Source organism: Nyctibius grandis, chromosome Z (assembly GCF_013368605.1).
Source record: "Nyctibius grandis isolate bNycGra1 chromosome Z, bNycGra1.pri, whole genome shotgun sequence".
Classification (NCBI taxonomy): domain Eukaryota; kingdom Metazoa; phylum Chordata; class Aves; order Nyctibiiformes; family Nyctibiidae; genus Nyctibius; species Nyctibius grandis.
In genome coordinates, this window is record NC_090695.1 from 34,068,881 (window position 1) to 34,095,026 (window position 26,146).

Sequence of the window (26,146 nt, forward strand, 5' to 3'; positions counted from 1 at the left end):
TTTAAATTTATTTTATTTTACTATGCTCTTAGTGTTTTAAGTGATTTTTATTGTTCAATCTGTGCATAAATTCTGCTTTACCTTTCCGTATTTTTCTCTACAGTAGTGTAACAATTTATCTTTATTTCTCTAAGATTATGGAGATGAATGCTTAGAAGATACTTCCTGAGTTTTACACTTTGGTCTTCTTGGTATTTTTACTCCAGAGATAAGTACCTTTTAGAACTGTTTTTCCTTTTTTTTTTTTTTTTTCCCTTCCCAATTTTCTTTCAGCAGAGGAGTCTTTCAGTCAGTGTTTAGTCTTCTGTTCAAAACTGCCTCCCCAGAGAGCTGTAACTACTTGTCAATCTCTCATAATCAAAGATGAGAATTTAAAGTACTCCCTTTGGTTTAGATGCAAAGTTAACTCCTTGTTCGGCCCTGTTGGTATAGAAAAATTTCACTTGAACTTGCTGGTGCTCTCAACTTTGTTTATTTGTCTAGAGCCTTGGTGGCTGTAGTGCTTTTTAGTTGCAGAGGGTGTCTGCTGTGGGCTACTGCAGCAGTGCAGTAACATCTCCCATTCAAGTGTATAGTGCTGGCGTATACTTTCTGCCTGTGTTGTGGTGAAGTGTTTGCTGTTAGCATGTGCACCGTCTATGGCTAGGACCAGCAGAAATTAAGGCTTAGGAAGATTTTACTGAGGGTTACGAAGTTCTGGTGAGGATGGATTGCTTTATCCCCAACATATGGACTGAGAGCAGCCCTGAGGAGAAGAACTTGGGGGTGACAGTTGACAAGAAGCTCAACATGAGCTGGCAATGTGCGCTTGCAACCCAGAAGGCCAACCGTATCCTGGGATGCATCAAAAGAAGCACGGCCAGCAGGTCGAGGGAGGTGATTCTCCTCCTTTACTCCGCTCTTGTGAGACCCCACCTGGAGTACTATGTCCAGCTCTGGGGCCTCCAACATAAGAAGGACATGGAGCTGTTGGAGTGAGTCCAGAGGAGAGCCAGGAAGATGATCAGAGGGCTGGAGCACCTCTCCTGTGAAGACAGACTGAGAGAGTTGGGGTTGTTCAGTCCAGAGAAGAGAAGGCTCTGGGGAGACCTCATAGCAGCCTTCCAGTACCTGAAGGGGGCCTACAAGAAAGTTGGAGAGGGACTTTTTACAAGGGCATGTAGTGATAGGACAAGGGGCAATGGTTTTAAAGTGAAAGAGGGTAGATTTAGATTAGATATTAGGAAGAAATTCTTTATTGTGAGGGTGGTGAGACACTGGAACAGGTTGCCCATAGATGTTGTGGATGCCCCCTCCGTAGCAGCCTTTAAGGTAAGGTTGGATGGGGCTTTGAGCAACCTGGTCTAGTGGAAAGGTGTCCCTGCCCATGGCAGGAGGGTTGGCACTAGATGATCTTTAAGGTCCTTTCCAACCCAAACCATCCTATGATTCTGTATGATTCTATAATAACAGCTCTTCCAGTTTTGGTATTGCTTTAATGTGTCAGACTGTCGTGATTTAACCCAGCTGGCAACCAAATACTACACAGCTGCTCACTCACACCTCCTGGTGGGATGGGGGAGAGAATCAGAAGAGTAGAAGTGACAAAACTCATGGACTGAGATAAAGACAGTTTAATAGGTAAAGCAAAAGCCGTGCACAGAAGCAAAGCAAAACAAGGAATGGAATTAATTCACCACTTCCCATCTGGAGGCAGGTCTTCAGCCATCTCCAGGAAAGCAGGTCTCCATCACACTTAACGGTTACTTGGAAGACAAATGTCATCACTCTGAACATCCCCCCCCGGCCTTCCTTCTTTTTCCCCCAGCTTTATATGCTGAGCATGACATCATATGGTATGGAATATCCCTTTGGTCAGTTGGGGTCAGCTGTCCCAGCTGTGTCCCCTCTCAACTTCTTGTGCACCCCCAGCCTACTCGCTGGTGGAGTGGTGTGAGAAGCACAAAAGGCCTTGACTCTGTGTAAGCACTGCTCAGCAGTAACGAAAACATCTCTACATTATCAATACACTTTTCAGCACAAATCCAAAACATAGCCCCATACTAGCTACTGTGAAGAAAATTAAGTCTATCCCAGCCAAAACCAGCACTGATTACTAGCAGGCCACTGAATGAGATTGGTTGTACCACCACTATTCCTGAGGGTGAGAATTTACTTTTCCATTTCTTAGCCTACTATTGATAATGAAGCTCCCATGTCTGAAGCTTCAGAGATGTTTGGGTGTGTACTGCCTTGCAAAAAGTAGGTACAGAATAAAATTACGATGACTCATATGCTTTCTGCATTTTCTAACATGTTCTTCATGTGCAAAGGGACAGCTAAGATCACTCACAATTTGGTGGGATAATGGTGTGTGCCAGCCTACTGTAATATAAAGGGTAAAAGACTATGGTAAAACTCCCAGAAGAATTACTAGCACGCAATTCTGAAAGAATTGATAAACATGCAACATCTGCAATATGACTACGCATGTGAGATACTTGTGCTCAAACTCAAACCAGTCTAATGATCACATCTGCATGCAAACTCTGAAATTTAAATGTGATGAAGACATATGTGCTACTGAAAAACTGAAAAACAAGCCTCAGTTTGTTTCTGAGCAGTGAATGTAATAACATCATAATCACTCCACAGATAATAACAGTCATTTCATGTTTTCCAAATTGAGTAATACCATATTTTATTGTGTATTTTAACTTTTTTAAAAAAATTCTAGCTAGTAATAGAACATTAAGATCAAGAGATGGTTTCTATTTCTTTTTGTATACCTACGTAACTACTAAATGCCAAGCAGACACACTTCATTTCAGTGATTCTTAATGAACAATTTTGTAAATGATTACCAGATAAGAGTCAGAAATGAAAAACTTCCTTAAATCCTATTCTACCTTTTCTAGAATTATTTCTTAATTTACTTCACGTTCACTCTAAATTTGCATCACATCTTGGAAAAAATGCAAAATATGACAGAAAATATAGAAAAAAAGTGTTTGGATATATCCAGACACAGATTGCTGCTTGCGAACTTGATTCCAACAACTGAATCGAGATAGTTGTTGGAGAATACAATAGAGAAATAGATAATATATAATAGATATATAATCCTATAGAGTCCTATAGAGGATTAGCTTTAGTAACAACTTCTAATCAGAATGTTAGCCATTCATTTTGGCTAATGGCTAATTCATTTTACATTTTTCTATCATTTCCACAGAGCAAAAAGTTCTTCTAAAAACAGTATTAGAGACTTTAAAAAACCACAGAAAATAAAAATCTCATCCTAGAAACACCTAACAACATTTCAGGCTGACTTCAGAGACTCAATATGTCACTTCTGCGTTTTAATGAATAAAACTGGAAAGACTGATGACGATTATAGTTTGTAGTGAACCTAGATATTAGAAAGAACAGGCTTCCTTACAAGGCACACAGCCGGTACACTCAAACTTAAAACCAGATTAGCTTCTGTGTTGTGTTTCAAGTAAGGATTGAGTCACTGGATGACGGTGTTTTGGGGAAAAAATATTCAGACTAGACGACATAATTTGAGCTTCTCAACAGCAGGAAAGGTTTGAGACAAGGATGTCTGTTTCTGTATTTCCTACTCATACTAAGAAGCATTTGCAAGGTGTTCTGTAGACTTCTACAGGGCTGTTGTGAAGTCCAACATCTATGAGCAAATACTATTTTAATAAGCAAATGACCAGTAATAAATCAAACCCTGACATAAGTTTTAAAAGAGTGGGTACAATCCTGCAAAAGAAAATCAGAATTTGTAGCAAAAGACAGTTTGTGCACTGTGAAATGCTCTCAGAATCTAGCAAACAGCTCTGCAGTTCATTCTCACAGCCAGCTGGTCTATCACAAAAAAATGATTCCATGTTCTTTGTCTAATCATTACTCATAAACACGGAATAAATGTGCTCTAGCCAGGGTTTTCACTCAAATCACCACTCAGTACCTTTCAACAATATTCTCTTTCAAAACATCAATGGAATCAGGGCTGAAACATCCCAATTTGTCCCAAGATATAGACACTGACCTATAAAGGCATTGCAATTGAAAACTAAGAACCCTTGAATTTCTCAGTGCTCCCTGTGAGATACAAGAGTTCAAGTAGTTCATCCAATTTAAAATCCTCTACTGTTCTTGCCAATTAACTCAATTTGACACCACACTAAAATCTGGAAATAAGTTACCTGTTCTCAGAGACTTTAGAAAACACGTTCCTGTAACTCATATTGCCCAATTTACTATAAACTTTGTGGCATAGAGATTTTAGAGGCAGCCCTTCCTCCTGATGGTCACAGGTAACAGAATTTCACTTTGTTGATCCCAATAGCTTGTGGCTTAAAAGGAGCATATCTGCCTTGTGATCTGTCTACAGTAACCACTATTTTGTTTCCTGCTAGGTGGAGAAAAGACACTCCAGTGGCAAAGGAGGTAAAGTGTTCAAATTTTTGGACTTTGCAAATTCCTTAAATAGCTCCAAATTTTTGGTTAAGTATAATACTTGTCTATATTCTCCAGTAATATCTCATTCTTGCTTTGGAAGGTACTTAAGTAAAAAAATTCAGAACTGGGTTCTAAGGTTATTAAAGGTCAGATCTTCAGTTTTTGTACTGAAGATTCTGTTGTGATGGCAATTTGTGCCAGTATCTTTTTTTCTCTCTACACAAATGAGTATAAGAAAACATCTTCCAAGCAAATACATCTACAGAACACAGCATGGTGCTTCTCCTCTCTCTGAAGACAAACAAAACCAACCCAAATAATCCAGGGTTTTTATGAACTTAGAAAAGAATGTAATGTTACTGAGCACTGTAATTTTGACACAAGAAAGCAGGAAACCAGCATATTCAACGGAATAAAAAAACGGCTGGTGTTAAATTTTTTCTTCCCTTTATATATTATGCCATGCACAGTAAAACTGAATAGGAAATACGCTACCAATTTTATAATATCACAATATTTCAAAGATGCAGAAATTCATTACAACTGCTGTGCACTGTCTAGATCAGCATATTTAACCTCTTTGATCACATCTTTGCTGAGATCTTCTTTTCATCTCTAATTATCGGTATTATTCTTCCTCTGTAGATTCTTTAGAAGGCTTTGTGAATTTAACCAGAATCACTGCATTCCCCCATATGATTAAATTTAAGAACATTCTGATTTCATCCTTACTATGCTTCAAGCTGATATCACCACTCACAATAGCTGATCCAGATTTTTAAGCTTGAAAATGGTATGAAATCAAACTGCATACCTTATTTTACAATCATCTCTTTTAAGAGATCATGAAACATACAAATTCACATCCTCAGGTTCACTGGCTACACTGATAGGCAAAATACAGAGAGAAGGGATGCTACAAATGACTCCAACAAAATTAGAATATCTTGTCAGTGACAATGAAAATAAAATATTTTGTTATTCACAGTCAAAATACTTAAAGGCACTTCACCTCTTCACAAGCTGACCATATACTTTGTTACATATTTGCATAAAAGGTTTTACAAACTGATTTTCATAGGTGAGATTTTAAATGACTTGTCTGCTTTTCTTATTGAGTAGGTGAAAGAGATTTTCAGTTCATAGCTTCTGAAAAGGAGATAATAAAATGGCAGCTGTTCTGAAAATATGCATAAGAAATACAGCGGGGTTCCTCCATAAACATGGGTGACCTGAAAAAAATCTGTCAGGACCGATTTGTTTTTCCACTTTCCCTACGAGAAGCTATGTTACAAAAAACACACAAAAATCTTCATATGGATTATCATCCTTCAAAAATTCAGTTACACTAGTGGTGAAAAAGTCAGATAAGTTTATGGAGGAGTTTCTTAACAAAAGAAAAGGCTTAATGGATTTTTCAGCTGAACAGAAAATCATAGGGTCACAGAGCATATTTGTTTTCTGTATTGCTCAGGCAATATCAAATCAAATCTCATTTTTACTGCGACATACTGACAAGGTAAACAGAGTTCAGGAAATAGCAACAAAATTTATGAAGCACCTGAATGAAGTAATTCATTGTGCAAGCTTAGGAGACTAATGATAGAGCTCTCTCAGCAAATAATTAAAATAAATAGCAGTTCCAGATGTGGATGATGAGCACAAAAGTAGGACAGGTATGGGATGAGAAAGCCTTTCAATCAGTCATAAGATTCATCAGAAAGTAGCTTAAGAGAAGAAGCACTGGCTTCTTACCAAGTCTAATTTAATTAGGGGAATAGTGTATGTTTAAGAAAAAAGGTAAAAGCAATAACAACAAAATCAGTATTTACTTTATCTTATTTTATATAAGATATAAAAATCTTACTTTATATAAGAAAGATTGAAATATGGGCAATAAATGATCAATACTTCACCAAACTCAAGAATTCTGGCTAAATGCATAAATTTATTTTTTGTCCAGCTTTGCAGATGATGAATGTAATTGATCTGCATAATCAGGCCCTAAATTTTCCATGTTGATGTTTCAGGACATTCTATGATTTTAAGTCAGAATACGCACATTCCTAATATCCCTGTAACTGACACCCACTTCTTTTAAATCACACTTCAAGTGTGTATTATGAATTTATTTTTATTAGTCTGGGGATTTACTTTCATTTAGATATTATTTTTGTATTCTATTATTAGTACCTTTAAAAGTACATTACAACATTAGCAACTCAGTGGTAAGGGCAAGTTTATTCCCATTCTGATGTCATATAATGCTTTCTGGTCCACTTTCTGGATGTTTATATGCAGTGAGTATTTTACATCAGTAGATTAATAGCTGCATATTCTCTAGTACCTTATGTCTATTCCATTGTAAAGGTTTTGTGGCAAGAACAGTGTCGCTGTATAGGCTTCTAGAGTGTCCAGCACAATGGTGCTTCAATTTCGATTGGAAACATAGAAAGCTAGTGTAATACAAATAAAATATTTGTTGATTGAAATATTAGATAAATACACAACAGCTGATGAGCCTGTACTATTCTCTACAGGGATTTTGAATCCACTGTTCTTTTCTTTTTGTAATACCTTAGTGTTCTTCATGACAATGGAACATTTTAATTCATTCCACAGTGGAGCAAATGCAAAATAATGGCTTAATATATGGTAAGAGTATGGCTAGTGAGAACACCTCTATTTTGGTAAATAAACTACTTTGAGTTATCACATGCCCTGAAGCAAATGGACAGTTGCAACAGTTTTCAGTAAGCTATTAGTGTGCAAAGATAAAATGACATAGTTTTGCACAGACAAAAGCTTGGTACAATGGCCAAAACAGCTGTTAGATTTGTTAGGTTCAAGACTTCATGCAGACTGCTAGGAAAATTGTTTAACTTTACCTTTCGAACAGAGAGATGAGAATCTGACGCAATTTAAAAGGCTATTTCTGGGCTGTCAATCAGAGCAGGCCAAGAGATGAACATTGTATTTGCAAGTTATCAGGAGCTTGCCAAACGTAGACACAGAAATTAGACTGCTACATTACTCTATGAAATTTGGATTGCAGAAATTCAATAAAAAAAGAAAGAAAAGCAACCGTAAAAATAAGGACACCACTGATCAAACATCAGGTCATAACACAAAAATGGTTCCTGTGATTTTCTTTTTCACTTATTTGCACTGATAAATGATTAAATAAACCACTATTATCTATTGAACAATATCCTTCAAAGCAAGAAAAGGAAAACCATCAACATTTGCCTTCAATAATCTAATAGGCACCTCACGTCTTGTCTTAGAAAAACTAACATAAACAGTGCTGTTAGTGTTGTTCATCCAAGAAGTACTGCTTTTCAGCAGGGTGAGATGCAGAATATTTTTTGTTAAAAAGCAAATTATGTCATATAGCAATAATATCTTGTGCATTTGTTTTGAGAAGTGTCCTTGGAGAACAGAAGATTGAATTTCAATTAGATCACCCTTTTTGATGCTCTGTAAACATAATCAAATGTAGCTGATTTTTAGTGGGATAGAAGAGAAAATACTCTTCCATGTACAGATTTGAAGATGTTCATGATCTTACATAATGAAAAAAGCTAGAAATGGAAAACACCAACTAGGTCAACAATCTGCTTAATTCAGGCTTCTTCCCAATAATCCATTTTTAACTTGTTTTTCTTGTCACATTTTCACTATTCTTTGCCTGTGACCTCACATATATTCTGTACTCCTTTACACTTCCCCATCCTGAAGCTTAGTGATACATATCCCCAATGTTTTCTATTATGAATGTTATCAGATTTTTCATGTTAATGAACACTGAATGTATAACCATCTTTAACTAGCAATAAACCCAGTTCTATTTTGGCTGATGTGCTTTGTTGCAACTTCATGGCCCTTACGACAGGGGGATTGTAAAAGGAAAGGTTAGACATGGAATGTTGCTGCATTTTCATTGTCTAGTAATTCTGTTAAGCAACCTATTGACTCTTTCCCTTCTATTTTATCTGTTTGAGAGTAATTAAATACCAATATGTCTTTTTTAGAATAACATTGTGGAGGGGCCAGTTAACCAGGGATTAATTCTCAAATAGAAAGTACATATTACGATGGAAGAATAAACCACAAAATACATGTAAAACTGAACTCTCATTAATGTTAGTTTTGAAAAATAAAAATTATCCAGAAAGAATTAGAGAAAAAAATCATTTAATGTTTTGAAGTCAGACTATGAAAACAACTCATCTGCCATACTAGAAATAGATTTGTCTGATATCACGAGCTGTTTAATTCTTCAGTAGTAAGTTCTCACGCAAATTTCACTCTTCCTTTTCCTTCCCTGAAAAACTAACACAGCATATGAACTTCATCACCTTGTTAACTCTTTGTGTGTGTGGTATATCCTGTTCTCTGTCTTAGCTAATTAGTTAAAAAGCTGTCTTCTCCCCATGAATTAGCCTTCCAAAATTTATGTGTTTGTCATAAAATTCAGCAGAGTTAAAATGGATGGTAATGAATTTGGGAAAACTTTGTGCTTCTAATTCTTCTAGTTACAAGTCTTTTTAACATACAGTCCAGTCTGATCTATGAGCTTGCCTTTGTTATCAACAAGGTTAAACCCCATTTTTTCCATCTCTCTCCTCCTCTCATCCTGTCCCTCTCTGCCTTCCCTTCCTCCCTTCCTTCTTTCCTCCCTCCCTTCCTTCCTTCCTCCCTCCTTCCTTCTTTAGTGACTGTTATCATAAAATATCATGTAAGTGTTACATAAAATTTTAGGGAGCTAGGAGTTTCAGAAAATCTTCATTTACAGTTGGTGCGGTTATAGCTCAAGAACTGACAACACAGTACATCTGAAGACCAGTAAGGCCCCAAGTAACATGGAATTTGGATGACTATTAAAATAGAAAATAATAATAATTAATAATAACAAAAGTGTATCTACCATAATACTGTTTTTATTAGTAGCAATGATTCTTTGGTCAAAGACACAGATCTAACTGGTGACCTATTGAGTTATAAAATCAAACCAAATAGCTTTCTTCTCTTCACAGAATCACAGAATCACAGAATCAGCCAGGTTGGAAGAGACCTCTGGGATCATCGAGTCCAACCATTGCCCTGACACCACCATGTCAACTAGACCATGGCACTAAGTGCCATGGCCAGTCTTGTCTTAAACACATCCAGAGATGGTGACTCCACCACCTCCCTGGGCAGCCCATTCCAATGTCTAATGACCCTTTCTGAGAAGAAATTCTTCCTAATGTCCAACCCGAACCTCCTCTGGTGAAGCTTGAGGCTACGTCCTCTTGTCCTATCGCTAGATGCCTGGGAGAAGAGGCCAACTCCCACTTCACTACAACCTCCCTTCAGGTAGTTGTAGACTGCAATAAGGTCACCTCTGAGCCTCTTCTTCTCCAGGCTACACAAACCCAGCTCCCTCAGCCGTTCCTTGTAGGTCAGACCCTCCAGACCCTTCACCAGCTTGGTCGCCCTCCTCTGCACTCGCTCCAACACCTCAACATCTTTCTTGAAGTGCGGGGCCCAGAACTGGACACAGTACTCAAGGTGCGGCCTCACCAGTGCCGAGTACAGAGGGACAATCACTTCCCTAGACCGGCTGGCTACACTATTCCTAATAGAGGCCAGGATGCCATTGGCCTTCTTGGCCACCTGGACACACTGCTGGCTCATGTTTAGTCGGCTGTCGATCAGCACCCCCAGGTCTCTTTCCGCCGGGCCGCTTTCTAACCTCTCTTTCCCCAGCCTGTAGAGCTGCATGGGGTTGTTGTGGCCCAAGTGTAAGACCGGGCACTTGTTCTTGTTGAACCTCATGCCGTTGGTCTCGGGCCATCTATCTAACCTGTCCAGATCCCTCTGTAGGGCCTTCCTACCCTCCAGCAGGTCGACACTCCCACCCAGCTTGGTGTCATCTGCAAATTTACTGATCTTCTGATGGGGAAAAAGACAGTAATTTCCTTGTTTTATCTTGAAGACAAAATGCACAGCAGAGCTTTCTTTTTGTGGAAGTGAACTGCAACATCAGTACTGAACATCACTCAGAGACCTGTTCTGGGTCTTAAACTAATGACTGAATGATCTGTTGGGAAACATGGTAATGCCTAAGCCAACAAAGGCAGCACAGGACAGGTTTCAAGAGCACAACTACTGCATTTCAAAAGGTTTCTCGATTTATCACAGAAAATATCACATTCTAATACTCTTACTAGCAAGTTCTCTGGTAGGGTTCTTTAAAAAGGTTGAGGTTTTTGCTAATCATATGTTTCAAATGTAAATGTGCAGCTATACATACAGTCATTGTCTGAAAAGAGGGATTAACATTAATTTGGAGAATTGTCTCTACAGCCTTCCAAAAAGAAACAGCAGAATATATTGATTTATTTTTTGTTGTTCCATATCAATATCAAGGGGCCCATGGGGAAAGCGGATACAAGGACAGAGCAACATTCTCACTTCTCAGCAGTTTTCATCAGCCACAAAGAAGTAACATTTTTACTTGTATTAAAGTAAACTATTAATAGCCTAGGATCACATAGATCTTCATAAGATCTTAAATTTACTAGCTAGCTTTTAACTTGCTAGTAGCTAGTAGAAATTAACTATGCAAAATACATTTTGTAAATCTCTATGTGCTGTCTGTTTTGCAGAAAATTAAATGTTGATACAATGCAGTTTTATGATTCATCAGTAATTACATGGAGGGTTAGTATCACAACTGACAATAAAACGCCGAAGCCCAAACTCTGGAAGAGCTATGTTCTCATCACTGGAAAAATCTTTCTGTTCATATATTCACCGTCCTACCTGTAAATAATTACTATAACCTTTGTTATTCAACAGTAGATAATGTGTTGACCTTACCGTGTCTGTCATCCATTTCAAAAAACCCAAGCATTTCAGAAAAAAAAATAACCAGTACTGAAAACAGAATATATGTAAGACTGAAAAGGACTTGTATTGGAACTGTTAGTTGCAAATACCAGGCAGGATTGAATAAAATTTGTTTCATATCTGAAATGAAAATACTTGCTTGGCAGAAGGCTTACACTGTTCAGCACCTTAGTGCATTGCTCAATCCTTCCCTCTGAACTGCACCAAAAACTGAAAAACCTGTTAAACATGATTTAACACCATGAGGTGTGGTTGCCATAGATAATTGCAACCGTGTGGGTGATAGTCAACTGACAGCAGCCTGTGTCTGCTATTGCCCCATGGTGATGACGATTAACACAGGGGAACCCAACCAAAGCCCCCTCAAAATGTCTTTAGCCACAGACAAACAAAATCGCATTAAATTATTCAGAAGACCTGGGCCTCTAGAAACTTCTATGAAATGAATTATGAAATAATTCTCTTGATTTTATGCATAAAATGCATAGCTAAACAGCATTCATTCTTTCAAGTCTTTCTGTTCTAAGACTGCAAAGCAGTGGCTGTTCTCTTTACTGGTGGTATCTCAAGAACAGTAAAGTTTCTGCCAGTTAATCCAGCCTTTTCCTTGGTGGTTACCATGGACTAAATTCACCTGAATTTAATTAACCTGTTCAAGTTGTTTACTGCAGGTATACTTAATCACATCTACATAACTATAATAATATTTCATTTTTGTAGCCAGGATGTACTCTTTATTAAAAGGTATGTTTAGAATCAGACTGTGATATTGTATGGCATAGAAAAGTAACCTCATTTTGTCACATCTTTTGAGAATGTCACCTTTCTAGGTGCAGGTAAGGCAACAAAGGAATAAACCTGTAATCAGGAATGAGTGGGCAGATTTGCTTAAGGGTTAACAAAATCCTCCATGATTTGCAATTTTAAATTGGTAATGCAGTGAGGTAGGACACTAGCAACCTGGTTTGTGAAACATTAATATCCCTTAATGGAATGGTGAGAACAGGCTGCTTGTTTAATCTTGCATCCATTTCCAGCCTGGCCACTTGTTCAACAAACAAAGGACAAACTCTCACCATCTTTGTTTCTTAGTTTTTAAGAAAGACAATACTCTTCACCTCAACATAGGATCTGAAAGGCTGAATAGTTACTGGAAAGGCTGTTTAGGTCATTGAAAATGCCTTCAAATATCAAAGTAATGCCATGAATGTAATTTCTGATTCTACACAGCAGCGCTCTCTCTACTGAGAGCTTTGTTACATTACCCTGTCAACGGGTCTTCAATGCTGACCTGGAGGAACCAGTAGACGAGATGGCAGTTTAGACCCTACGTATATTTGATCACTGGTCTCTTCGGAGAGACAGCTAACAACAACTGGATTTGACATAGTGCTTTCATGATTGCAGCTTCTGTTAAGTGGACACCTGTCCTTTAGAAATTGGAACGTGACTGCAAAATCAAGACACAAACTGCCGGCCACTCAGTTTAATAGTTACAGCCTCCCACCAAACTGAAAGTAATGAGAACAAGTAAATGGCTTTTGAAACTGAACTGTTCCCCACTGCCATTTTATTACTGGGTTTTTCTATATCTTATGAGGAATTTGTTTCAATGTGATGTCAACAAAGTTAGTATTTTTTTTTAAGGCCGCATCAGAACTTTTGGTAATACATTATCTGGCCTCCTGTTTAACTTTAAAAATACCAGCAATCAGTGAAAGGTGATGAATATATCAGAAAAGGTTCAGTCAGGATGACTGGATTTTATTTTGTATGTATTTTGAGCATTCTTAAGAGCATTGAAAGTGTACCACTTTACAAGGCAGCAATAGAAATTACACAACAGGAAAGACAACATGCTCTAAGGTATGTCCAAGCCTGCCTTATTTCTCCCATTACTTTTTCCCTCCCTCGGGCAAAAAAGTCTGCATGTGCTAGGAAATATAATCTTTACAGATTTCAGTACATCAAATGAAGGAAGAATTAGATGCATTAAATGTACCGGAGTAGTGTAGTATTTGTAGTTGCAATTTCCTGGAAGCTTTTCCTTATTGCATTTATTTATAAATAGGTCAGCACTGCTAAATTAACATGAGATTCCCACAAAGCAACATCAATAAGATACTTTATTTGTCCACGAACATAGATCATAAAGAAAGGTATTAAATAATGAGGTGAAGAATGTTATTACTTGGTGAAGAAAGCAAGAGGGTTCAATACATTAGCCCCTGTATTAATGTCTCTCAGACAGACTGGATGCATTCACGCTAACTACTGAGTAAGTATATCCATACTGTCCTCACATTTGCAGAACAAGCTTTTGTGAGTGTCAAGGAACACTTCAATTTTTGCATTCAGTTGTGTACATAGCTAACTAGATGCAAAGATAAAGCACACTTTAACATCTGCCTGCCAGTGGAGGTACCCAAATCAGAAGTTAGACTCCATACAAGAGGTACAAAGAATGTTCATGCATTGTGTACATTTACAGCAACACACAGATAAATGCTGGTTGTCTGTAATAGTTTCTGTGTTCACTTCTTCCCTACGAATCCACAGTCATTGTCTTACTTTTCTTAAAATAAAGGTGATTCATGTGAACTGTATGTTTCTACATCCCTGCTACATATAGCATATACTGCAAAACTTCCCTTCAGTAACAGGTTAGAAAAACATTTTGAATACTGGACCCTAAGGATTTAACAAGCTTAAAGTTTTCTATAAAGCAGGTGCAATGCTTTGTGCATTAGTTGGAAATAGAATAAAAACATTCATTTACATTTTAAACTTAAGAGACGAGTTTCCAATTTTGGACAATTGTTCCTTTTTTTTTTTTTCTATTATGATCATAACCACATCCAAAATGTGACAGGCGTAATTCCAGATATTTTACAACACATCTGAAAAAGAAGCTGACTACAATTAGAATGCCCTGTACAATTAAAATCCTTTTAGGATGTGGATCCCAGGAAACAATTTTAGAAGTGGGTAAAGGCAGGGGTAAGTGTTTTTTTCCTCTTCTTTTCTAACTATGATTGACTAAAAAGTGGAAGATGAAACCATTTCTTTTAAAGTTTATTTTATACAACAGCAAGTCCTATGCTTATTTCTCTTTTACATAAAATGCAGTACATCCATGACCAGTCATCACTCAGAAGCATACTCTCCCGATCCCCCTCACTGTGAACATGCTAACTACAGTAGAGAGATTCAGCTGCACATGAAAAAAGGTTGTATGAACCTGTGAAGGATGCCTTTGTATCTTGTTGGTCTGTGCTCTTTCGGAAGGTTGACTTGAATTCCCAGACACAGATCTCTGGGGGAGAAAAGGAATGATAGCACAAGTGATGCATAAAAGTTGATAGTGGGTTAGCAGCTAAACTATACTCCAGAAGAGAAGGTGACTGAAGATATAGAAGAGCTGAAACAGATACTGAGTGATCTAGGGAAGAGTATTTTTCTCTCACCCAACCAGTTCAGAGAGATTCCATCAATACTTCCATGACCCAGTACTGGCTTTGAAATTTGCCTCTAAGTATCTATCAAGGAGGTGGGCACGTACCCCTGTGGAAGCACAGTTTCTGCTGAAGTCTGTACAGGTTCTCACTGAAAGCAAATACATGACCAGGTCTTAGCTGAGAAATCTGAACAGTCCCATGGAATAGCACCAGGCATTCAAGCCAGGAAATCCCAAACCCAACTGCTACTTTTCCTCAACGGCTTTAGATAATGAAGTAGGGGCTAACTCATGGAAATCCTATGACCTCTATTATACAGGAGGCCAGACTAAACAGTCTTACCAGTTCCTTATGGCTTTAAAACCTATGGACTCAGAAGGACTGAGTCTCTGAATCTGTACTGAAACGGATTCACTGTACAATTCACTGTACAACTGGACATTGCCTTTTCTTTTCTGCTTCTCCGTCTGAAAATGTGTATTACTTCCTGGTTCTATTTTACAAAGATACAGTAAAGAGTAAGTAAACAATGACTGTATTTTGCTCTAAATGTGGAAGATTGTAAGAGCTTAGTAACAGCAGCGCATTATCTAAAGATACCTCAAAAACCTAACTTATGTATGGTAAGGTTTTGTTCTCACTCAGAGCTGCTTAATTAAAGTAACCAAGTCAAGTAGTATGGAATGGCTTAAAACCTGCCAGATTTATCCCTGAAATTCCTGGGGCTTATCCATCTAAGTAATACAAAAACATTTACATAAAAATTTCTATTTTATTAAAAATATGATCTCATGGACTTTCTTTAAAAAAGGATTGTTAATCATAATGGTCCTTTCAGAGTTATTCCAGTAATCCTGGAACACAGTACTTTTCAAAAACTGCTTTGCATGCAATAAAATGGTCTAACAAGAAAAAAAGTCCAAAGGAAAAAACACGTTATGTTTTTCCGTAGTAAATGGTGCTATCTTCAAATTATTAAATATCCTTGTATTTGTTTATTTTTAAATACAAATTGACCACAAAAAATAGTCACTGACGTGGTCACTGAACTAGTACAATGTTATAAATATTAATTCAGGTTTCACCATAAATATTAAGCATTCCATAGAGCATAATGAATGAAGGCCCCTACGTGAATACTTGTAAATAAATGAAGGATGTGAAGAAACACATGTAATTTTTTCTACCAGCAACAACGCGCCAGTAACCTACAGGAAAATAAATGAAATCTAACCTTAAACTTTTCCACTTTTCTACGAACTGTAATTGTATCTTTCCTGCAGTAGGAAACACAGTAGCAAGGACACTTAATGAAACAGGCCTTCAACTCGTATACAAGTTAGCACTCAAACTGACACAGATATGCTAATATTTACCAGCTAGAGTTGCATCAACAGATGAGTGCAATTGCTGTGTTCTGTATGTGTAAGCTCTCTATAGACAGTTGGAAGCACAGGAAAGATGGCCTCCAGCACCAGAAACATTTCAGACCTAGCCGTCCCTGTGAACAGCTGATCTACAGCTGAACAGAAAGAAGCTTTTTTGTATTCCATAGTCCTCACCAATGCGTTAACAGATCCTTTCTGCCTGTGTACCTCTGTGATCAGGAGAGAAAGCACCAAGTCAAAAACTCCAAAAAGCACCATATAAATCATGGGGCAAATTCTATGAGTTGAGGATGGCAATGTCAAAGGACCATTCAGTTAATTCTGAACTCTGAGAGTTTTACATGGGAATACTCCTTAGAAAACTGAACAGCCACTACTTGGACCTCTGGCAAAGGAAGGCTGTGATAGAACATCTCGCCTTGATTATCAGTTCCAAGTTCTTACTTTAGTAAGAAAACAGACCATAAAGGTCTTATGAAAAATTGTTCAAACTCTACGTTCAAGCAGATTAGAATTTTAGCCTTTGCTCCTAAAAAAACTCAGAGTATCTTTCCACTTAAGGTCCAAAGTTCCTAAATTTTCTTGTTCCCAGACAAGAAGTCTCACAGTGTAAAACAATTCTTCCCCAACAAAAATAATCTTTAAATCAATATTCTCTCAATGGAAATTCTTCTACAAATGTCACTGCAGCGAACGGACTATGATTCCATAACAAAGTTCACTCCAGGAAAAAACAAAGGAAAGAAAAAAAAAAGGTATTAAAAAAGGGGACGGAGTATATATTTGTCTACATGGACATTATCATACAGGCACATACTGTATTCAGGTAAGCTTATTAAAACTTCTACCGTTAGTACCAGGGTCATGTATCCTAACAAGACATACAATTTTATTGTACTGAAAAGCGGCATTCTGCAAGTGAATTGGAGTTCCAAACAAATAAAAAGTGCCTACCGCTAGAAGTATGGTTTAAATATTTCAGCACTAGAGCTAAATATAGATTAAAGGAACTAATCAGTGTAAGATTCTTTTAATAGAAAAGCTTTCAACAGGAAAAAATGCAGTAGTAAAACACACAGACCTTACTGCTGTAGTATGCTGCAGAATCTAAGGTATGACAATAAATATATTAAGAGGAGGTAGATTTTATTAATAGCAGCAACAAATTTCACTTTTTAACCAATAATAACCATAAAGCAAAGCTCTTAAGTTTACTTCATAGCTGTTGTTGTTTTTCGAATCTCTTCATCATTTATACTCTGATTTTTTTTTTTCCCTTTTAACTCAGTGTTGTGATGGAATCAATACAAATCTGCTCTTAACATATCTGTCTCTGACATGTGTTTGTTTTAAGCTGTATCATTCATAATGGTGATCAATGGGCAATGCTATTCCTTTTTCTCCACAAAAAGCACAGAGCATAAAAAGTGCATATATTTTATGCCCGAGGTCAGGAGAATATTAATGGATAAGAGCTAGATAAAATGGAGTTCAAGCTGAATGGGCTGAGTGCTCTCTACAGGGTACAGCAAAGGCAGGCAGTACAAAGCCCATTACACTCAAACGCTCTTGAAGCATTTCAGAAATGAAATTGTTTCCACAGGCTAATGCATAAAAGTATGAAGCTTTAACTTTTCTGTTTCACAGATAGCCTACAGATATTGGGCAAGTGTTCCTATTCAGGATTTTATTTAGCATATTCCATTTATCAGTCTTTACCTTAAGCCATAAACCCATTTGGTATTTATGACTGAAGTTGTACAAGCTATGTTTATTTGTCATTAGTGAACTTTACTTCACAGACTTTCCTGTTCATTCTCTCACAAGTTCCCTGTCAAGATAAAAAGTGAAAAGCAGAGCCTTTAAAAAACAACCACACACACACAAAAGTATGAAATTTAAAAAATTAAAGAATGCATTGATTATGTAAATATGTAACTTCTCACTTACTATAAAATATAGTTTAACAATTAACATTTTTTGTCCACAAATATAAAGTAAAACTCAATTTCATTTCAAACAGAATATCATAGGAATGGTAGAAGGAATGACAAAATAGAACTCTGTTAAGAGTATTAAGCATTTAGCTTCCTAGTATTTTCCTTCTTTACCCTGGTGAATCTTTCTAACAAAGCCCTCTCCTGTCTCAAGAAACTTTCCGCAGTATGTGAAGAACAAACTGCAGAGTATGCAATTCACATGAATGAAGACTGTGGGAAGCTGCTGAGTAGCGATGCATGATAGAGGTTCTGCAAAATACAATTTAGTTGTTCAAGAAATAAAGTAGTCGTGTCATATGAGTTTATTAGGAATACCATTCTGGGGTTGTATCTTAACAACACATATGGTATTGCTGAAATAAAACTAGGGGAAAAAAAACCCAGACTAACATTGGAAAACCAGGCTAAGGTAGTCTTCCCTATTTAAAAAGAAAAAACAAACCACAAAAAAAACAACAAAAAAAAACAAACCAGACAAAAAAAAAAAAAAATAGAGATGGGGAAAAAAATGGAATATGTAAAATCTGAGATACACAAGAAGCACAACCACATTTAACCAAAGTACTCAAAGCATCAAAATTATAACCAAAAACAAAAGCCCAAGCAAACAAACAGGCAAATTCTGTAAGTCTGGAGTAATCACACTGTGAGACATGCATGTCAAATCCTCAGTATTATGGCACTTCATCAAATATTCTAGCAGGAAATTACTCCCAAACATTCACATGACTTCATAAATGCTTCACAATGCCTTCATCAGTATTACATCTGACAGCCCACCTGCAACATGAAAATAACACATTTATATACTCGGTGGTGGGCTGCTGGATATCCAAATGCCATTACTATATCTAGGCAAAGACAGTTTTGTTCTGCCAAAGCTCAGGCTTAAGTTTACCAGATTCAGACATATATTCATGAACACTTTTTATGACAAAATGTAATTACAGACCAATTTTTTAATCAGTTTTTGGTCTGTGCTTGGGCTACTTGCTACAGTAAATTGCAGGACAAAAAGAAAAATGGTCATGTTTTACCTGATTCTTAGTCTTGGAATTCTGCATTATTTCTGAATTTCTTAAGAATAAGAAATCTGAAGGTCAAAACAGGAGGATACATTCATGTTTCTCTCTGATGTAAACTGGTGTCACAGTGCATCTAAGTAATCTGTGTTACTGTTTTTTAAATAAAAGGCCTCTAAATAATGTCAACTAATGGGACTGGGATTAGCCTCTAGACTATAATCAGCAGTGCCTTCTTTATGTTACAAGGCTATTATTTTGCTACATTTTATTTATGCCAAACATGTAATGGTAATTGTTTATGACTGTGATTAAATCCCATTGAGGAAAAACAAAATATTGTATTAGTTGTCTTTGGCATTTACATTACTCAAAATAATTTTAATCATTGTAATTCTTTAATCTCTAAGGATGAAATTTTTCTAATAAATACTGTAATAACAGCGTTGAGGTGTTCTTCAAAATGTTATAGTATCATGCTGCACTCTTCATTGCATAATGATGACCTTCTTGAACAAAACCAAGAGCCTTGACGCAACATGTTAGGACAAATTTAACTTTCCCAGAATAAGAAGCTTTCGCCAAATCCTATGGATTTCACTCACTGACAGTAAACCCCAGCAAACTTATTCCAGGTTCAGTTTTTCATGTGTCAATTCACTTTCACGAGAGAGGTATGCAACCTCTGTGGCTAGGGTATAAAACAGTCATAAAGCAACCATTTCTAGGATATACAAAGAAACTGAAGAGCTCATACAATGAATTAGAAATAATATGAACTCCGCTCTTTGGTGCAGGCAAGAAAGGCAGGCAGCTCTGGAGGACTCTGACTACAATCTTCAGTGCTACTCTTTCTGCAGTCAACTCATGATGAAATGTGTTCAAAATGCTTTCTGAAAAATGTAATTTAGGATGACAGAATTTAAATGCACCCAAAGCAAGTCAATACACCCCAATTTCACTAGACAATGTCATTAACAAGAACTGTATAATTCTTGATGCTTTCTTTTTTTTTAGATAATGAGCATTATATTCTATTATCTTGTTGTTGGTTTATTTCCCAATAAGAAAAGGTATTGTCCTTGGCAGGGAAGTTTGTAATTACATTATTACTGTAAGGGTTCACGGCAACATTTTCATTAGGTTCTTCTCTCTTCCCTTTTTCTCTTTTAACAAAATCAGTTATCTTTTCCACTCCAGGCTTTGACTGTCTGCGCCCCCCACAGCTGTTAAAGGAAATTAATTCCACAGATCTTCCTGCACCAATTTAACTTCAGCAGTTCTCTGCTGTACTAGAAATAAATGAGGGAGGCAAGCTGGAAGTGGAAATATTGTGTACACAGTATTTCAGATGCAAGAAGTAAAGTGTCTTACTCAAATAAATAAATTTGTACACATTTTAGCAATCTGTCCAATCATGCCATAAGTCTCTTGTCTGAACTGACTAGTTATGATTAAAGTAACAGTAAGACGTCAAATGAGCTCACAATATTTCTAAGCTCCTTTCTATTATTTATGAATAAATCTTCACTACTTTTGCTTCAGGTGGCAAACAACACAGAAAGATCTCTGACCTTGACTCAAACAAGATGACATTTCAGTACTGTATGTTTGTATTAGGCACTTTTCATAGATGCCAGAGAGAAGACATATTTCCCCTGGAGCTACAGTACACTGCCGACCTACGGTTTGTTCATCAAAAGGCTATTACAATTGACTCTTAACAGATCAAACTCTTTCTGCAGGTAGATCCACTTATATGCAGACTGATTTCTACTTTCCAAACCCATACACTCTAATTTTTAAATACCCAAGATTATCTTTTCCCCATGTAGAGAAGACAGAGTGATCGAGAAATAACATTACAAAAGTAGGAACATTCTGACTAGCATCACTTTGACAAAATTTCTTCCAGAGATGTTCCAGGAGGTCTCTGTAGTGGGTGTGTAACAAATTGAAGGAAATTGTGCTGGTATGGCTAACAGAGCAACTGCACAGTTACTGAAGAGTTGCCTGTGTCAGCCACCCTGCTAGAGGTTAACTCTTCATAATAAACAACAGGGATAATAAACATTATCAACCCCCTACTCTAACACAACCATCTTTATTTGCGCTACAATGTCAGAATAAGGTGAAGACCCTGACTACTTATCACCTTTTACCCCTTCCTGAGTGATTTTATTTCTGTAGATTTGTTCTTGCTATTGCATCTGACCTGAGCTGTTGAAACCCAGTCTTGTACTCAGAGGGCGGAAGTACAAATGAATGACCATTAATCCTGAAACTGGTTTGCTGAAGTAAATGGGAATAAGTAGTCCACCATGGACTTATTATCACACACAAAAAAAAAGCCATGACTTAATTCAGCTTTAAAGAAATACAAAATAATTGCTATTGTATAAATCCTATCAATAAAATATCACTTTAAAAAAGCCCAACTCAACTTTTCGTTCTTGTCTAACACTGAAGTGAATGCAGTAATACTGACATAAACTATTCCCAAGTTTACATCCCACAAATTTATTTCTGAGTTCTGTTTCCTAAGATAATCCTGTTTTCTTGATGTAGGAAACCATAATACAGTACAGCAAAACAACAAAGATGACAAACCCTGAAACCTAACACACATAAAATCACTAAAGGAGAAGGCGGGCAGAGATTCAATTAGGTAAAGACATTGTTTCCTTAATGGTGTGTAAAACCACCAAAGCCTATATAAGCAATATAAGAAATCTAATTCCCATTGTAAGATGGTACCTCATCTTTCACAGGTGTGAAAGCCTTCAGAATTCTCTGAATACATGCAACATTTAACTTATATTTAAACACAGGCTCAAGATTTGGGAATTCTCTGAATCCATGTAAAATCCAATTTTCATTGAAGAAAAATTGTTTTCTAGATTTTGAAGATACAAAGAAAAATTTGCAGATACGACCTTAAACCAGTTCTTAACAAGTAACAAAACCATAAAACTCACCCATTAAAATGTTTGGTGTTAAAATTCATTATTTTCAAGAAAAGCTCTTGAGACTTTTTGGTTGAAGCAGTTTGCCAATATTGACTCTGTGTTGTGGGGAAAATCAAGCTGTAAAAAGTTTCGAAGTCCAAAGAACCTGACATTTTAATTAAAACCACAAGTGTCATAAATAGATAGATAGGTAGACACACAGACTGAAAGAGGTCTGAAGTGGACACAAAGCTGACTCTCTGTGGGAAATTTAATACTATACTGAAACAAAGCAGATGAGTTTCAGGAAAGGCTAGTCCCAGCCATTTAATCCTCTAATTTACTCTGGTAACCTATTGTCTTTCACTTATTTGGACAGTTGCAGGAGCCACTTTTAAGCATCTACTCCTGAATATCAACTGCTAATAAAGTAGTATCTTTATTCAATTACGAGTAACTGAGAAAATCTCCTGAAGTGGTTCTATTTCTCTATATGTTTTTTAACATTTCTTATTAATATATTTGATGAAAAAAATCGTTTAAATCTGAAATAGTAGCTTGGGAAGAAGGCACAGACAAGACACATCCAAGACAGATGGTATAGTAAAGGAGGCAGAAGACAAATCTTTCTTCTATGCTATAGCAGTTCAGTGCTTATAGCAGTTTATTCAGAGGACTCTGTTTATAGCTTTAATACGCACTACAGCAAGGTATATACAGTGTCAAATTCTGCCTATAGTTAAGAATCTGTAAAAATTGTATTACTTTTGAAAAAGTCAGTCCAAAATCATAACATGCTGAACAAGAATCCTTTCCCTGCTTGGACTACGCTATTTATTTCCTTCTTACACAACATCTACAATAAAAATAACCACACACTTGGAGATGGCTTCTGGTCTCAGTATTTGTTTTAACTGGTGTACTTCTGTTAACTTGAAGAACTTACTTACTCCTGATTTACCATCCAAACTGAGACACAAATGAGGCTTATACTAACAAGGATAGTTTATGAGACATGCACTGCCTTGTGTAACTCATTCCCTGTTATGGTAGGTTAGCCCTGGCAAACAGCTGAACTCCCACCCAGCTGCTCACTCCCTCACGCCCCTTCCTCAGCACTGGGAACATAGGGAGAAAACAGGTCGAAAGAGCTGGGTCAAGGTAAAGGCAGGGAGATTGCTTACTTACTGCTTTAGTGGGCGAAACAGACTCGGGAAAAATTAATGCAATTTATTGCTAATTAAAATAGATCTGCATAGTGAGAAACAACACAAAAATTAAAACACCACCTTTCATCCTGTCCACACAGGCAGCAGTGTGGATGTCTGCTCTGCCATGGAGCAACTCCTCCCCTCCTCCTCCTCAACCCTTGTGTTGTATCCCACTCTGTTTTTGTTCCCTCCTCCTCTGCCTGTCTGGTATTTTCGTCCATTCTTAAATATGTTTTCACAAGAGGCACCACCAGCTTCACTGACGGGCTCAGCTGTGTCCTGTGACAGGTCTGTTGCAGAGCTGGCTGAAACCACCTGGAACAAGCTGAGTCTGGCACTGGTCCCTTCTCGTATAAGCCAGGCCTGCAGCCGCCCCGCTGCCAAAACCTCACCAGCTACACCCAAAATACTTCTATATTTATATTGTAATTTAACTTCCAATTTACAAGACTAACCTGAATTATGACATCTAAAATTTAGCAAATTTTGTCACAGAAGCAAAAAACAGTGAAACAGGGTTTTATGTCATCAGCACTTGTGCCATAGCTTGTGACATGGTTTTCAGTTTGTTGCAGGTGGTCACGAGAAATGTCAGCATTTGGGCCATCTTTCAAATAACATGAATTTAGAAGCACATGGCTGCCAGTCACACCCTGATATTGTAGATTTTCACACAGTTTAAACAAGAGCTATATTTTGCAGCTTTGTAATTTGAACTATGTGAAATAAATATACTGGTATGCAAACCATCACATCTATGCATAGGGAAGTGGTGCAGTCACCATCCTTGGAGGTATTTAAAAGATGAGTAGATGTGGTGGACTTGGTAGTGTTAGGTTAATGGTTGGACTCAATGATCTTAAAGGTCCTTTCCAACCAAAATGATTCTATGATGATTACCTCTCAAATTTGTATTTTCGTAACATAGGAGTTGTGCACACACCAACATTGTACTTTCCCTTTGTCCCATTAATAAACAGTATTTCACTTAATATCTCAAAAACATTTGTAACAAACACAAATTATGTTTAATTTAAGGCTCTTTCAAGTTAATTCAAGGGCTGCATACATTGTGAGATGGAAAAAAATCCTGAAAAATAAATGTTGCAAATATATGACGAGTTTTTGTTTTTATTGATGTACATTAGAAAAGGCAACAAAAATAAAGCCATTACATGGTATATTTTAAATGATTTAGAAAACTACTCATATTTTTAATGAAAAACAATGGCTGGATTACTACCATTTAACAAATGAGCAAGCAAGCTAGCAATGCAGTATGTAACATTCAGTTATGCCTCATCAATTTGATTAAAAGTAATGTTAAAATGAAAACTGTAAAAATCTCAAGGCCAGTATACAAGCTCATTTTTTATAAAGTTTCTGGAGATAAAGCAGATGTCAAAGGTACTTGCTTTAAAATCTGATATGAAAGAGATGCAGTAATAAGAATCGAACATTTTTGGCTTAACATCTGAATCTACGAAATACGTACATGTATTCCTTTAAAAATATCAATAATTTCATCCCTGTTCAGCTCAGATACATATGTCCATGCTCAGCTGAATGGGCAAGGGATCAACCACGTCAGGCGTTTTGTTGACAAGGGCTTTATTTATAAGAATTATGTCATTAAGTATGGTGAGAAAAATGGGAGCAAACTCAACTTCTCTCCATGTAACCTCTGAAACAGAGTTTTTGCAAAGCACTTGAGAGGAGATAGCTAACTACCACAAACCACACGTAGGTCCAAACAAGCCTGCTGAGCTAGGCACTGGGCACACCTGGTCTATGGTTTCTTCTGCTGACAGCCACTGTATATGAAGCAGCAGTGTCAGGGCACTGTCCTGTCCTGACCAAATGGCCATCACACTCTCCTGTCCTATCTGAGGCTGGGATCAAGGAGTGCTCACAGAAGTATTTGCTTCACTATCTGTATAGTGTGTTTTCTTCTCCTGTAACACATTCACTTTCCACCCTTTGATGATGATGAACAATCATCATATTATCCTTTGCAGGAATGGCTTTAGTGAGGGAAGAAAAGAGACTGTGAGTCTGCCTACAGCAGTCGTACATTTTTGTAGTCTACCATTCCTTGTTTAGTTGGGCACGTATCTGATAAAGGGACTTTATCTTCCTGATGGTCCCTGGCAAGTACATTACATACAGTCTCTTCTATGCAGAGAGGAATCAATAAGATCTAACATGATTTCGTGACAGGGGATTTTAGCTATACCTATTTAATAAAAGTGACACCTATAAGTAAAGGCATTTTTAGTAGTCCTTATGCTAAAATTCATACAATGCATACAAAACAAATACATGCATTTAGAGGCAGAATAAAATGGAAAGGAGTATAATGCTGTATCCCAGTGATGTTGACATGGTACTGCTAGTAAAAGCCTTCAAACTGGGTTTGCAAGGCCTCAGCACTGAGGCTTGTCAGGCTTACTCTGCCTGAACATGCCTGCAGCTTCGTTTTTGTTTTAGCTGTGACAACAATTTTTCTTCTGACAGGTGGTTATCACTAATTTGGTTCACTTTTGGTTACCTTTGAATATTACAGCTGTAGTTTTTATACAAAGTCATAACAAGAGCTTACTTTGTGCAGTATGAGGTATTTATGACTCTAACGCAATGGCGTACATAGAGAAATGCAGGCTTGGTATGACAGCAGAGGCTTTGAGTAGTGGAGACGTGCAGACAAGCACAGACATGGGACTCTCAAAAAAGGGACCCAGCCTGGCACTGCAGACTCCACAAT

General features: G+C 37.2%; 1 protein-coding gene across 1 annotated transcript in view; it reads right to left on the reverse strand.

Annotated features, from left to right (window-relative positions):
• Positions 1 to 26,146, reverse strand: part of PTPRD (protein tyrosine phosphatase receptor type D) — a 438,191-nt gene that overhangs the window by 176,665 nt on the left and 235,380 nt on the right. The window lies entirely within an intron of this gene.